This window comes from Molothrus aeneus, chromosome 10 (assembly GCF_037042795.1).
Source record: "Molothrus aeneus isolate 106 chromosome 10, BPBGC_Maene_1.0, whole genome shotgun sequence".
Classification (NCBI taxonomy): Eukaryota; Metazoa; Chordata; class Aves; order Passeriformes; family Icteridae; genus Molothrus; species Molothrus aeneus.
In genome coordinates this window covers 14849492-14857998 of record NC_089655.1, presented here as the reverse complement: position 1 = coordinate 14857998, position 8507 = coordinate 14849492, and positions in this window count along the sequence as shown.

Below are 8507 nucleotides of genomic sequence, written 5' to 3'. Positions count from 1 at the left end.
TGTTTCCCTTCCCATGCACTGCCCTGTCCCTCCAGAGGGCTGATAACCTGTCCAGGTGAGATGCTGCTCCATGGTGTCCCAACCACTCCCACCAAAACACAGCAGTGCCTCAGGCCTCAGTTCATCCCCTCTTGGAGGAGTGAGTCCTTGCCACCTGAAAAGGGACTCAGGGAAAGGTAAATAGGAAATTTCATTTGGCAGAAGTATAAGGATTGCTAAGAGAGTGAAGATGTGCAAGGCAAAGAAAAGAGAAGTGACAGCACAGGTGAGGCACAGAGCAGTTCTGCCATCCCATTTGGATGTCTGAAGTTATAGCTGGCAGCCTCTTGAAAGGGACACTCAGCGTTTCAGGGACAAAGTCACCTGGCTGTACTGGGAAGGCAAAATGCATGCTTTGGGAACCAAGTCACACATTTTAGTGACAAGTGTGGGCACAAGGGCACAACGCCTTCCTTCTGATCCACCCCTCAGCCCTTCCTTCCCTGCGAGGCGGGCGAGCAGCCACCCCTGCATTCCAGCGGGGAAGAAAGGGGCAATGGAAGGAAGGTGAGAACCAGGCGGCTCCTGGGCGAATTCCTGCCTCCATTCTGAGCAAATTCCTGCCTCCATCCTGGGCGAATTCCTGCCTCCATCCTGAGCAAATTCCTGCCTCCATCCTGGGCGAACTCCTGCCTCCATCCTGAGTGCACTCCTGCCTCCATCCTGGGAGAACTCCTGCCTCCACCCTTGGCGAATTCCTGCCTCCATCCTTGGTGAGTTCCTGCCTCCATCCTTGGTGAGTTCCTGCCTCCATCCTTGGCGAATTCCTGCCTCCATCCTGGGCGAATTCCTGCCTCCATCCTCGGCGAGCTCCCTCCTCCATCCTCCGCGCGGTCCCTCGGCCGAGCCCGGCTGACAAAGGCCGCTATCCAGCCGCATAAATGAGCAGCACAGGGGGGGCTGGGTGCGATGCGGTGCGGTTTCGGGGTGCTGGGCTCCCTGTAGCCGCAGGCACGGTGCCCTGGAGGGCAGGATTTGGGGGGAAATCCCGGGATCTCGTGATGGGATCCCGGCACCCGCTCCGCTCCCGCCGCCCGCAGCGCGCCGGGCCCGCAGCGCCGCCTGCCGGCCGCTCCCCGCCACTGCCGCCCGGCTCCGCGGGACCCCGGAGGTGCGGGGCAGATCCGCAGGGATCGGATCCCCCTCGCTTCGCCGCCTTTCCCGGCTCTCTGCCACAGCCGCTTCCTCACTGCCCTCTCCTGAGGCCTTAGGTTTTAGCTTTCATGTTTTCCAGATCCTGTATTACATTATTATTGGATTCTGTATACTACTGATACCCTTGTACATCAACAAATTTGCTTGTTAACTGACACTTGCTTTTATCTATTATTTTTAAACAAAGTGCTTGAATTTTATGTATCCATCTACCCTCAAAATTTACCACAATCTCTCGGGTGAATTTCTGCTGCTTTTCTTTTGGGACTTGCACAGCCCACTGGGTAGGACGGCTCTGACAGGAGTGGGAAGAGAAATTTCTTTCTTCTGCTGGCAGCCAGTCATTCAGCCGGCTGAGCAATGTGTGAGCTACTGCCAGATCAGTATCTCATGAAACCTTTCCATGAAAGGGGTATTACATGGAGCCTATGTTCCTCAGGAAGGAGTCTCAAAACTCAGAGATGCTCTTCCAAATGCTACTTATGATCATCAGATTCAAATACAGCAGCTCAAGTGGCAGAACAGCCACAGCAGGTCAAGGAAGCCTACAGAAGGAATATAGGTCGGTGCCTCAAATTCAGAGATGCTTCAGAAGACCAAGGAGTTGTACTGCAGACAGCAGCACTTACAGTTGGGCACCTATAGGGTCACAGAAAAGAAAGGGCAGAAGAATAAAGGTACAGGCGTTCTATACTGCATTCTATATGCAGTAAATATGTGTTTATGTGTTCTATACTGCATTACTATATGACTTTGAACTTCATATAAAGTGTTAGCACTTTATATGCTAAAAAATCAGGGAGACACATAAATGTTTTTATACATATAAAGCATATATGTGTCACCCTGATTTTTTAAGATTTTCTAAGCCTTCAGATGCTTACATTATTGTAGCAAACTTTCTCACACACTTTCTGTAAATAAATTATTGTTTTGCATTCTTTTATGGAGGAGGAGAAATTTGATGGACTGTTGGTTTGTCCAGTGTCATTGGAGAGGTGGCACTTTCACCTTCCAATCCACTGTCACTTTTGGAAAACTATAAATGTTGGAGTCAAAAAATAAACTTCCTTTTTCTTCACCTTGAGAGCAGCGGTGTGTGCGCTCATGTTGTTTCATGTCCTGTAGTGACATATATGTATAAATATATGTATAAATATACATATATGTATATGTGTATATGTAAAAACACATGTATGTACATATACGTATCTCCTCACAGTTTAGTTACACAAAACAATCCTTTTCCAGCCTGAGAACCAAGGACACCATTGCAGCTTCAGGCTCAAAAAGTACAAACAATAGCAAGCTGAGGAGAGCAAACTGGGAGGATGGGACTTCATAACCTGAAGCTGTGGTTGGGCAATTAACCCCAATATGTAAATGGACCAAAACTTATAAAAGAGCAAAAACTCATGACTTGGAGTTCATTTTGGGTGGAGCCATAGCCAGGCTCTGGTACTGCCCAAGGTGTATTCTTTGAAGGCCTTTTCATAAATACCTATTTTATTCCTTTAACTCTGCCTAGCCTCTGTTCTAGGCAGCTTCACAAGGCATCCCTCCTAGCTCTGAAATGCTCGAGGCAGGCTCTGCTCCAGACAGGGCTGCCAGGATTTACCACGTGGGAATGTGTGAGTGATGCTCTTTATGTGCTTCCTGCCAGCTTACTCAGGATGGAGAGCTTGCAGACCTGCAGGTGAAGCCAGTCCAACACCAGCCCAACTGTGCCAAAAAAGGGCACCAGGTCCAGGGACCTGCAATCCCAGGCATTGATCTCTGCGTCAGACAAGTGAGCTGATGAAAGAACTGCTCTTGCCTGCTAGAAAAATGAATGGGATCACAACAGCTTATTTCACACAGACTGGGCATGTCAGTCCTGACAAGGTCACATACACCAGAGGTTGCAAAAACTCTTCTGGGAGTCTTAATGAGAGCAGTCTGCTTTAAGTTCTCAGGTGAAGTGAACACTGTTTGCCTGTGTGAAAGGCACTAATATAACCATCACACTTCAGATACCTACAGCATTTTGCAGGATTAACTAGTTAACCCCCACAGCCACTCTAAGCAACTTTTGCTGAGGCATCATTACCCCCCATTTTATTTATCACAAGTAGCAGAATTTCTCCAAGCCCAAAATTCAGAGCCAGCAGTTGCCAGACTCTAGGCTGGTGGTCAGCCTAACTGCCCTTGCTGCCATCTTCTCCAGACAGGTGGATGAGCAAGGAATATGCATGTAGGCACAAGAGACAGGGTGCAAACTACTCATCTGGCTGACAGAAGGGACTGTGTTCATGATTTCTGAGATGAAAGGAACAACACACATCCCGTGAGCAGCCCAGGCTGAACACTTTGCCTCAAACAGAGTTGTAAATCTGAGGGACTGACCACCTCCAGCTGATTTTGTTTTCATGTATCAAGGAAAATTGTCAAGTTAAAAGCCTTGTAGGCTGGTGTTCCTCTTTATTTTATAATCTTGTACAACAGCCTCCTGAAATCCTTGACAGTGAGTCAGCCTGGGCAGAGGATCCTTTTTCTTCCTGGAAAGTAAACCCAGAGTCTGCTCCAATATCTCAACATTCCCACTTATGCAGGGTTTGCCAAACTCTGCCCACAGATATCTCAGAGCAGGTCTTTCACAAAGCACAGCCAACAGGACATGAATTTCCTGTGTAAACCCCACACTAGTTTTTGTAGGATTTATGTTATTAGTAATGTGAGACCAAAGGCCCCTCCTCAGTCAGGACTGCTCCTGAGGTATCAGTTTGATCCAGAGATGATTTTTGTGTTTAAGGCTTTCTCAGCCCTCATATCTTCTCCTTGTAGATCCTAACCTGACTGTCCACCACCTGGATTGATGCAGAACCCTGTGACTGTGGTTTCAAAGCTGTGCCAGAGCCCCCATCACAACTGCTGCAGCCAAAGGAGCAGCAAGAGGCTGCCCAAAGCTGGGACAGGCTGCCCCTGTCCCCTGTGTGCCCTGGGGAGCCCTGAGTGAAGAGGGACACTGGGATGATGAAATGGTGTCACAGGCTCTGCTTTAACTGCTGCTGGACTTTGCACTGAGGCCAAGCACCCCTTCCTGCCTTGCCCAGGGACAGCTGCCTGTGACACAGGGGACGTGGGCAGATGGGAACAGGAGCCTTGCACACTGCCTGGACCATCTTCCCAGGACTTGCTGCCTGTGGCTTTGTGATCCTGTTCTCCAGAGACTGCTCTCACCCAGCAGCGAGCAGAACAACTGCTGGACAGTTTGAAAATGTGGTTTTCAGCAAATGGGTCCCATCACATGGGGAGCCAATGTCCCAGCAGTGATGGGAGATAAAGATTCCTCCCCACACCCTTCCTCTCCTCATAGCTAGACAATGAATTTCCCATCATTGTCCTGGAGAAATCATCTCAGGGAAGATCTGGAGGAGGATAAGAAGGATCTTACAGACTGGTTCAAAGAGTTTGGAGGCAAGGCATGAGAACACAGCACGTGGAGAGGCAGACAGTGGGGCGGCCAGCAGGAGCGGCACCCCGGTGTCGCAACCAAGGGCAGGAACCCGACGGAAAGGGACAGACAGCAACAGACTGTGCAAGGCCAGCGTGAGCAAAGCAGTCTGGTTGGAAATCCAGGCTCTGGGGAGCGGCTCAGTGCAGGCACAGCCTGGGTGAGCACCTGCAGATGGAGCTGCAAGAGCAGGTCCCGAGCAGCAGCAGCAGCAGCAGCAGCATCCCCTGCCTGCAAAGCCCTGCGTGGTGGGTGAGGCAGGCAGCCAGGCAGGGCTGGAGAGGGACACAGAGACTCTCACCTGGCCACAGATGTTGTCTCAGGAAGGTGGAGGCTCACCAGGCTGAGAAATAGTCGTGTTGAGAGGAATCTCTGGTGCTCTGCAACTGATTTCCTAACTAGGGTGAGAAATCTCAGAGATGGGGATTGGACAAAAGTGCCCTGCCAACAGCAGAAGCACCTAAACCTTGTCAGGGCATTTGCTGGGAGAATAAGTTGAAAATGGTGTTCAGCAGAGTTTAAGACAAGGAGTGGGGCTACCATACCATGAATCTGCAGAGCCAGCCTTCACCTTGCCAGGCTTTTCAATTAGCATAAATATTCAATATTCACTGACCCAGCAAGACTGACCCTGTCCCCAGGGCCTGCCTATAGGAAATCCTGCTAGACCTTACTCAGATTTCTGCCTTTTCCTGCAAGAACTCCTCTCAGAGGAAAAGCCTCCATGTCACCTATTGTCACTCAAACCACTCTGTGACTTCATCCCGTTTTGTGGAAAACTGTTCCTATGAGCCCTCCTCGCACACAGCCTGCCCTGGAGCAGTGACCAGAACATTGTTCCCCGGCTGTATCTTGCCCAGGGGGGACACGGGGCTCCCTGCCCATCTCCCTTTGGTGCCCCAGGGCCGTTCCCTGTGCAGGGCAGCTGCTCGGGGCCCTGCAGGGCTCTCAGGGCCAGGTGCCTCCCTGGCCGCTGCAGTTCTCCGGCAGCTCGGCTGGCTGCACTCTCTGCCCTGCTTGGGAAGCGGCAGTGCTGGAAGGGAAACTCAGCTCGGAGCCATCCAGGAGCAGCAGGTTCCTGCATTCTTGGTAACAGAGGAAAAAAAAACCCCAACAACGCAGCAAGTGAGCAGTGGGGGAGTTCAGCTGTAGTTTGTTTGTGTTAGTCCATGCTGAGGGGGGAGCATTGGGGTGCTACAGCCCCTGTGGAACGCTCTGCTGGCTGGTAAAGCAGTCTCTCTAAGCCATTGCACTTTGAAAAGAAAGTCCATCCCTATGCACCCCTCCTTGGTCAGGCACTGACCCCATTTTACCCGGGAAATATCTATTTTTTGCTGTAATTTGGTGTCAGGGCAGCCCGGAGGGTGGAGGTGTACAAAGACATGGTCAGCCAGCAAAAGGGGGAGAAAAATGCTCAGCAACACAGAACAATGTCTGCAGCCCAGTTCATGTCTCTGCCGAGCTCCCCAGGGTCCTCAGAGCCATCTCCTGGTGCCAGCAGCAGGATGCTGCTCCTGGTGGGATGCAGCCCTACCCACGGCTCCATTTCCCAGGCTCAGCTGCTCCCAAGTGACTCCGGGAAGGGGCTGCTCGATCCAACTCTCTGGGAGGCCAAGCAAGGAAAGTCTTTCTTGGCAAGGGAGAAGGACCTGGGAGGCCCCCTCGGCTCAGGTGACCCCCCCGACCCCCATGGCAAACACTGTAAATCCTCCCACTTCCCCACACAGCATTCCCGGGCACTCCCCCTCTCACTGGAGCTGGGCCTGGCTCTGCAAAGCATGTCAGTGCTGGCCAGCCTTGGAAGGTAAATATGCAGCTGGCTGGCTTACTACTGATCAGAGGGGTTTTCTGGCTGAGAATGGAGCTGACTTTAACCAGTGCATGGCAGAGCTGGGCACAAGATGTCAGGGGGGCTTTGCCGGGCTCCCTGCAGGACCAGTTCTCTCAGATCCTTTATCCAGCTTCATCAAAGGCTCAGTGTGGCCCTGTCAGAGCCCACTCAGGCACTGCACATGCTGCATTAGTGGTGAGCAGTGCATTTCCATGGGCACAGGGGGATAAGGATCAGGACTGGCACCAGTATCCCCCACGGATGCACTGCCTGCTCAGCAAGTCTTGAAAGAATGGTTGATTTGATAGAGATTAGCTGAATCTCCCTATCTATCCTCAGAGCCTCCCCCACCTCTGTTCATTTGCAACAGAAAGCTGGAAACCAATCTGCCTCATTGCCCTTCCTCCACTGGTTTTGTCCCAGCTCCATCCCATCACTCCAGCAAGGCTGCTCTCAGAGTCCCCACATTCCACTCTCACCTCCTTCACCCCACACCTCCACCAGCCTCTCCTTCCCAGCCAAGCCTCCAAGCACTTCCCCCTCTCCAAACCAGCCCTCCCTTCCAGGATCACCCCGCTCTACCTCCTCCCCAGCCCAGCCTGTCTCTTGCTGGCTTTTTCTCCCTCCATCTAAGCCTGTCAGGGAGCTTTGGGTATCTGTTCCCCACGCTGGGGAAAGCCCTCTGGCAGGGCTGTTGCCTTGGCTCCCTGCCACGCAGCATCACAATTTTGGCTAGCCGGGGCAGGGGAGAGCCCACGGGTGCCCCTGCCAAAGCCCAGAAAGGTCCAGAAGCTTCCCGAGCCTCTGCCTACGATTTAACATCGTTCACAGGTGCTCGGTACCCTGGAAACGCAGTTTATATAAGTGATTGTTAATCGCCACCACGGGGCTTACCCATGGTAATGGCACATGAATCACATCTGGAGCAGGTTTCAGCACACAGAGAAATGAAATGCACAGCTGAGATCTCGCAGATAAGGGCGACACAAACTTGCTCCTGTTCCCAAGTGCCAGCAAGGGATCACCCGTGCAGGAGGCAGGGTGCTGCTTTTGGGGGTGCTGCTCTGTGGTATTCACATGTCCTCTGAACAGAGAGAAGCTGTGAGACAAGCAGAGAAGAAAGAAAACACAATTCTTATCTCACTTGCTGTGTTGTGCTAAAGTAGAACGCAATATGGAGACTCTTTACCCCAAGTGAGGATGTTTTGTTCCCTTGGCCTATAAGGGCCAAGAAGAGTGTGTGTGTGTCTGTGTGTGTGTGTCTGTGTGTGTGTCTGTGTGTCTGTGTGTGTGTGTGTGTTGGACTGTCACGGGACAGTCACGGGAGAATCAGAGATGGGTGCAGTGTGAGCAGTTGGGAGCAAGAGTGAGTGCAGGGCAGATTCCGTTTAGATACAATGTACACAGTGTAGTATAATAAAGTAATTAATTAGCCTTCTGACGATGGAGTCAGACCCATCATTCTCCCTCCTCCCCTCGTCGGAGTCGCCTTTGATTTACAGCACTGCTCGGCACCGCGGCTCTGGGCACAAGCTGCCGGCAGGGCGGGCGGTGGCAGCGCTGTGCCCGGGCAGCAGCAGGGTTCAGGTGGCGGTGAGGTGGCAGGGAGGGCAGTGCCAGCGCAGCGGGGACAGCAGCAGGGCACAGGTGGCAGGGAGGGCAGTGCCAGCGCAGCGGGACACAGCACACCCCGGGCAGGAGGGCTGCGAGCGGGCGGAGCGCCGGCAGGTGCGGTGAATCACGCCTTCCTCCCAGTTTCTCCCCATCGATTATGGAAGGAGCCGAGATGGCTGCTACAGATACCGGGGTGTGGGTCCTGTCCCCCTGTCCCTCGGCTGCACTGAGACCCAGGCCACTGAGGATTTGTAGCCCCTGACACAGAGACCAGGATTTCTGAGATGTTTTTAAGATGTTTCTGGTACTTTGGTTAGGCAGCGTCACTGCCTGCTCAGCATAGTTTGCAATGCAAACAACCACACAGGGACCACT